This window comes from Stomoxys calcitrans, chromosome 1 (genome assembly GCF_963082655.1).
Source record: "Stomoxys calcitrans chromosome 1, idStoCalc2.1, whole genome shotgun sequence".
Taxonomy (NCBI): Eukaryota; Metazoa; Arthropoda; class Insecta; order Diptera; family Muscidae; genus Stomoxys; species Stomoxys calcitrans.
In genome coordinates, this window is record NC_081552.1 from 96,836,018 (window position 1) to 96,844,329 (window position 8,312).

The window sequence follows — 8,312 nt, forward strand, 5'->3', positions numbered from 1 at the left end:
TCATTATGCACCATCTGTGAAAATTTCAAGAAAATCGGTTCGGCCGTTTCTGAGTCTATAAGGAACACACAAACAAACAAACCTACAAACAAACACAAATTGATTTTTATATATAAGATTGGGGAGATTGCCTTTGGTGCTACGGCTTTGGCTTTTAATGGCTGGGAAATTCTTGGTATGGCATTGCGCTTACTGCCTGGTTTGGATTCATTTAGCCTCTTTCTAGTCGAATTGGTTTGAATTACTGTGGAATGGAGCATTGTGTGATGTTGATAGCCACACTTTCTGCAGGTCCCAGCAGAATGACAGTTCATCACAGTATGACTCCTTGCCAAGCAGTTCCTGCAGTAGTTGTTATCACGAATAATTTTCCTTCATTCGTCCACCATCATCACTATAAATTTCAGGCAATACCGGAGTGAATGGTTCGAGTTGCACAGCGTGCATTTATAGAGGTCTTGGGCTCGCATGACGGAACGGGGATTGGATCTGGAATTAGAACGTTATTGGCATTGTAAAGGTTTGAATTTATTAGTAATATGATGGAAAATGAGAATGAATTAGTTTTGTTATTGCAATCATTGTGTTAATTATTTGGGTTGGATATGGGCTGATCTAATAGAGGCAAATAGCATAACTTCACAATGGGACGACTTATGACCCCCCGACGAAATCCTGATGTCTGCAATTCAAACATTGTCATCCGATCCACTATGAGTCTTAACAACTCTTCCTAAATGCCAATCACTTGGGGGCAACATGTCGTCCATCACAATAACCATATCGACTGGTTGCAAGTTTCATGTTGCAGACTTCAGTTTGTAGCGCTTATAGAGGGACTTATGATAGTCATCCTTCCATCGTATTGCAAATTGATGGTGGAGGGTTTTCAATTTCAGCCAACGGTTTACCAAGGACAAATTCTGCGATATCAGTTCTGGAAATGCCAAGATTGGAGAACCTTTTAAAAAGTGTCCCGGAGTCAGAGCGGTAAGATCTGTGGGATCTTTAGAGACTGCTGAAATTGGTAGTGAATTTAAGACACCCCCTAGACATGTGGTGCTTGAAGCCCTTCACAGCTGATTCCCACAATCCCCTCATGTGAGGAGCGTACGGTGGTATGAATAGCCACTCAAATCCATGCGTCGAGTACTTGTCGGAAATGACGCTTGCTGTGGTTTTGATAAAACAACAAAATTCCCTAAGCATGCTTCGACTGGCCCCCAAGAAATTCCTCGCATTATCTGATACTACCCTAACGAAACGGGAAAATGCGGCTTCAAATGCTGCGGACGAGAGCTCCGAGCACGGCTCCAAGTGAACTGCCTTAGTGGTAAAACACACAAATATGTTTACAAATATCTTTAAGAGTGTAGAACGCCGTAAAGCCGAACTTCGCAGTTCAAATGGACCTGCGAAATCAATGCCTGTTATGTGGAATGGGGGAGTAATTGTGCATCTCGTTGGAGGTAAAGGAGCCATAAGCTTCACGCACCGCTTTGGCCTGAAGATTATACATGTCTTACATTTCTGTATGATGGATTGGATTCTATGTTTGAGACGCGTTATATAGAATTCCGTTTGACCCATCCTACACATTAGGGTGCAGTCGACGTGAGCCAAAAACTGATGCAGGTATAGAAGGTATAAATAACATAGCCGAGAGTTTCCTGGGAGAATTTTTGGATGGCGTTCGCTATAAGAGAGGGACGAATTGGCTGCCGTTTACGCGAAGTATATCACCTGACTCAAGAAACTGCTTCATAAGCCGTAGTGAACTTTTTTGGAGATAGGGTCAGACCTCGCCAGTTTATTATATTCATCTAGATAGTATTGAATCTGTGCTAAAGAAATCAGTCGATATTTCGTAAATCCGATTGCATTCTGGGTGAGAGATTGAGACGTATTCCTTGTAATGGATTGGAGTTGGTTACGGCAGTTTCTATAAAAACGAAACATATACGAAATTACTCTCAAGGGTATAGGACGAAAATTGGTCCAATGAATCGGACACTGCTACCACTTCATGCATTGCGCGGACATTCGTACGTTTGCCTATCTCTCGTGAGATCGATGGGTTTCTTTCTGGCCACTCTGAGGGTGGATTCGTCAACCAATCAGGTCCATTAAACCAAAGAGAATTAAGAAGCAGGTCTTGTGGTCTACATCCCCGCGTACCTAAATCCGCGGGGTTGTCATGAGTCGGGACATGTCTCCAAGTGCACCCAGGTACTAGCTCATGTATCTGTGCAGTGCGGTTTGCCTCATAGATCTCCTAGGCCCATGGTGGTTTTGAAAGCCAACCAAGCATTATGGAAGAGTCGGTCCAAAGTGTAACACTGCTTACTTTGAAATCGAAGTTAGTGATCACATAAATCACCAATTTAGTGAGGATAAATGCGCCATTTAGCTCTATTCGAGGCAGACTCATGGGTTGATTGGGTGCAACTTTAGTTTTTGCGACAAGAAGGTTGCAAAAACTACAGACGGCTTGATTTGGCATCTTACGTAGACTGATGCACAGTAGGCAGCTTGTGAAGCATCGGAAAATCCGTGGATTTCTATGGTATCAGTTGGTTGATAACGAATCCATCTTGGAATTGAAATCGATCCGATATAATTCAAATCAGCTACGAGACTATTTCATTTTTCAAGCGAGTCTGAGCTTAATTTATCGTCCCACCCAAGATCTTCAAGCCAAAGCTTCTGCATTAGAACTCTTGATCGAATCACCACAGGTGCAATCCAACCCGCGGGAACAAACAGTTGAGCGACAGCGGAAAGTACCTAACGTTTGGTAATAAGTTGTTCTAAGTCAATTCGGCCAAGAGAAAAGCTGAAGGTATCTGTGAGCGCATTCCATTTGACACCGAGCTTTTGGTAGCGCTAGATTCCTGGAAACGTAGAAACTCGGAATCAAACAGATCTTCAGGTGGAAGATGGCGTAGTAATTCTGGATCATTGGCCGCAAATTTCTTTACCGGAAATCCCGCCTGTTTAAAAACAGTTATCAAATCTCTTTGGATCCTAATAGTTTCTCCGATGAAGAAACTACCAGCAAAAATGTCATCGACACATGTCTCTTTCGTATTCACGTGGGAGACATGTGGAAATTGCACCTTTGAATCCGCAGCCACTTGCAAGAGAGTGCGTATAGCCAAACATGGTGCACAGTTGATACCGAATGTAACGGTCTTCTGTGGATATCTCCACAGAAAATGTACTTATACCTCCTCCAGTTCAATATTACAGCCGTCAAGTCATTTTGTAATGTTGGCCCGGTATACAGTACATTATTTAGGGAGTATCCTGATTTGGTGCTTCGTGAGCCGTTAAAGACAACCCTTAGTTGGGTAGTCTTGTGTTCTGGGCGGACCACAGCATGATGTGGTAAATAAAATTAGCTAAATTTATCGTCTATACTTATCTCCTGGGAGGAAATTTCTTCTGCGTGGCCCAGCTCTAGATATTCATTTAAAACAGCAATGTATTGTGTTTCTAGTTCAGGGTCTTTTGCGTGATTTTTCTCCATTCTATTGTATTGACCCAAGGCCAAAAAACGGGATGATCCCAAATAAATAGATTTGGAGAAGTCTTTTTTGAGCGGTAGTCTTACAATATAGCGCCCTTCGGAAGACAGAGTCGTTGTCGTCGTAAATAAATCCTCGCAATATTTATCAGAGTCAGAGACGAGAGAAGTCGTGGGAACTTCTTCCTGGTCCCAGAATTTTCGCAGAAGATCGCTAATATTAAGTTGCCCAAAAAGTAATTGCGGATTTTTAATTTAGTCGGCGTTGAAAAATTTTTTCAACGGCTTGTGACTCTGTAATTGCATTCTTTCTTCTGTCAGTTATCAGCTGTTACTTTTAGCTTGCTTTAGAAAAAAAATGTAAAAAGAGTATATTTGATTAAAGTTCATTCTAAGTATTATTAAAAATGCATTTACTTTCTTTTAAAAAATCCGCAATTACTTTTTGGGCAACCCAATAGAAACTCCTTCAGATTCGGTAACATTTGTGGAAAAGGAGTGCACTGGTTCTGTCTGAATTGGGCCGCTAAGGACCCAACCATATAAGGTGTTATATTTTTCTTCATTCCCTCAAATTTTATATATTTTTCTGAGTCGTTCCACATAATCAAATCTATTTGGGAAGATTTATTGAAAAGTCCAGATCTTTAAAATCTTACCAAATAGCAACCTCAAAGGATATAGACGGTAATTTCCGTGTAATCTTAGGAAGTACGATAGCTGAGTTGGAGGATCGAATTGTGTTTACTAGAAACAACTATAAGTTCCTTTCCATTCCTTATTTGAACTTTGCTACTGCTCTCCAATGCCAGAGATTTCGAAAAGATGTTTCGTACTAGGGATCTGCAGACGTTTCAAAACCCTTTCCGATAAAAATGTTCTCTGTGAGCTTGGGTCAATTAAGGCCCGTATCGTGAATAATTCACCTCGCAGTTCAATTTGAACCAAAGCCGTTCGAAGGAGAATCAAAGTTTGAAAAGTTTGATTGAACGTATGAGATATGATTTGCATCGGAATTGGAGGGAGCTTCACTTTGAGTTGAGTATGCTTGTCAAGAATCTTAGGTATTTTATATCATCTGCCCATCAGTCTCAGGGATTCCCCTGCCAAAGTTCTCATTAAATTTGGTTTTGAGGTGCAGCAAGGTGTGATGTGATTTGTGGCAAACAATGCACTTATTATAAAGGGTGATTTTTTTGAGGTTAGGATTTCTCAGTATGCTTTGACATTTCATCATGAATAGGCTTACTAACGAGCAACGCTTGCAAATCATTGAATTTTATTACCAAAATCAGTGTTCGGTTCGAAATGTGTTCATTCACCGTAACGTTGCGTCCAACAGCATCTTTGAAAAAATACCATCCAATGATTCCACCAGCGTACAAACCACACCAAACAGTGCATTTTTCGGGATGCATGGGCAGTTCTTGAACGGCTTCTGGTTGCTCTTCACTCCAAATGCGGCAATTTTGCTTATTTACGTAGCCATTCAACCAGAAATGAGCCTCATCGCTGAACAAAATTTGTCAAAATTTTAACACATTTCGAACCGAACACTGATTTTGGTAATAAAATTCAATGATTTGCAAGCGTTGCTCGTTAGTAAGTCTATTCATGATGAAATGTCAAAGCATACTGAGCATCTTTCTCTTTGACACCATGTCTGAAATCCCACGTGATCTGTCAAATACTAATGCATGAAAATCCTAACCTCAAAAAAATCACCCTTTAGTACTCTTGTACTTCGCCTTGAGATGAGACTGAAATAAACAATTGTTACACAATTTATTAGAATGTTTGGAATAACATAGCGGACAAGAAGAATTCAACTTTTCCTGGGAATGGTAAACTTGAATCTTCCCAGAGCTCGGAGCTGAGAGTTTACTTTTTGTGGACCTGAAGCTTGAGATACGTTCCACAACTTCGAACCGATTTATCAAAAACTCATCCAATTGGCTTCATGTTGGTAAATCGCGATGCGACTTGAGAGATTGGTCCCAAAGGGAACGTTTCTGCTCTGGTAGCTTCGTGGACACCAGGTATATCAATAATGGGTCCCAACTTTCTATATCGACCTTCAGAGTCCTCAACGTGCACAAACAGTCATTGACTGTGGATTGAACCTTATGAATCGATTCGCTATCCTCTACAGACGCTGCTGGGATATTAAAAAGTATCTGGAGCTGATTATCCACTAGGACGCGTTTGTTTTCGTACTTGGCTTTAAGAGCACTCCACGCCGACTTGAAATTCTCGTCGCAGAGTGTATATCTCTTTACGATTGCTCCTGCACAACCCTTCGTCTTGTTTCGTAAGTGATTTAACTTCTGGGCCCTTGTTAATTTAGGGTGATTAACGTAGACCGCCGTGAACATGTCACGAAATGATGACCTTTCTTCGTAACCATCACTAAACATTGGTGCTCCAGGTCTTCTAATACGGAATCGGTCTGATCCGCAATGTCACAATGGTTGTTCCCTGTTTGTCATCCAAGCAGCATGCGAAAGATAATAGTATGGTATAAACTTACTAAAAATGATCGATTTTTATACCCACCACCGAAGGATGGGGGTATATTCATTTTGTCATTCCGTTTGCAACACATCGAAATATCCATTTCCGACCCTATAAAGTATATATATTCTTGATCAGCGTAAAAATCTAAGACGATCTAGACATGTCCGTCCGTCTGTCTGTTGAAATCACGCTACAGTCTTTAAAAATAGAAATATTGAGCTGAAATTTTGCACAGATTCTTTTTTTATACCCTCCACCATAATATGGGGGGTATACTAATTTCGTCATTCTGTTTGTAACCACTCGAAATATTCGTCTGAGACCCCATAAAGTATATATATTCTTGATCGTCGCGACATTTTATGTCGATCTAGCCATGTCCGTCCGTCTGTCTGTCGAAAGCACGCTAACTTCCGAAGGAGTAAAGCTAGCCGCTTGAAATTTTGCACAAATACTTCTTATTAGTGTAGGTCGGTTGGTATTGTAAATGGGCCATATCGGTCCATGTTTTGATATAGCTGCCATGTAAACCGATCTTGGGTCTTGACTTCTTGAGCCTCTAGAGTGCGCAATTCTTATCCGATTGGAATGAAATTTTGCACGACGTGTTTTGCTATGATATCCAACAAATGTGCCAAGTATAGTTTAAATCGGTTTATAACCTGATATAGCTGCCATATAATCCGATCTTGGGTCTTGACTTCTTGAGCCTCTAGCGTGCGCAATTCTTATCCGATAAGAATGAAATTTTGCACGACGTGTTCTGATATGATATCCAACAACTGTGCCAAGAATTGTTCAAATCGGTCCATAACCTGATATAGCTGCCATATAAACCGATCTTGGGTCTTGATTTCTTGAGCCTCTAGAGTGCGCAATTCTTATCCGATTGGAATGAAATTTTGCACGACGTGTTTTGCTATGATATCCAACAAATGTGCCAAGTATAGTGTAAATCGGTCCATAACCTGATATAGCTGCAATATAAACCGATCGTGGGTGTTGACTTCTTGAGCCTCTAGCGTGCGCAATTCTTATCCGATAAGAATGAAATTTTGCACGACGTGTTTTGCTATGATATCCAACAAATAAGCCAAGTATAGTTTAAATCGGTCCATAACCTGATATAGCTGCCATATAAACCGATCGTGGGTGTTGACTTCTTGAGCCTCTAGCGTGCGCAATTCTTATCCGATTGAAATGAAATTGTGCATGACGTGTTTTACTATAATATCCAATAACTGTACCAAGTATGGTTCAAATCGGTATATAACCTGATATAGCTGTCATATAAACCGATCTTGGATCTTGACTTCTTGAGCCTCTACAGTGCACAATTCATATCCGATTGGAATTAAATTTTGCACATAGTATTTTGTTATGAATCCAACAACTGTGCCAAATATGGTTCAAATCGATACATAACCTGATATAGCTGCCATATAAACCGATCTTGGGTCTTGACTTCTTGAGCCTCTAGAGTGCGCAATTCTTATCCGATTGGAATGGAATTTCGCACGACGTGTTTTGTTATGATACCCAACAACTGTGCCAAGTATGGTTTAAATCGGTCCATAACCTGATATAGCATGACGTATTTTATTTTTACTTTCAACAACTGTGTCAAATAAGGTTTAAATCGGTTCATAACCTGATATAGCTGCCATATAAACCGATCTGGGATCTTGACTTCTTGACCCCTAGAGGTCGCAATTATTATCCGATATGCCTGAAATTTTGTACGATGGATCCTCTCATGACCATCAACAAACGTGTTTATTATGGTCTGAATCGGTCTATAGCCCGATACAGATCCCATATAAATCGTTCTCTCTATTTTACTTCGTGAGCCCCAATGGGCGCAATTCTTATACGAATTGGCTGAAATTTTACACAGGTCTCCAACATATAATTTAATTGTGGTCCGAACCGGACCATATCTTGATATCGTTTTAATAGGAGAGCAACTCTTTTCTTATATCCTTTTTTGCCTAAGAAGAGATGCCGGGAAAAGAACTCGACAGATGCGATCCATGGTGGAGGGTATATAAGATTCGGCCCGGCCGAACTTAGCACGCTTTTACTTGTTATCCATAAGCAGGTTAAGTTCGAAGATGGGCTATATCGGACTATATCTTGATATAGCCCCCATATTGACCGATCGTCCGATTTAGGGTCTTAGGCCCATAAAAGCCACATTTATTATCCGATTTTGCTCAAATTTGGGACAGTGAGTTGTGTTAGGCCCTTCGACTTCCTTCGTTAA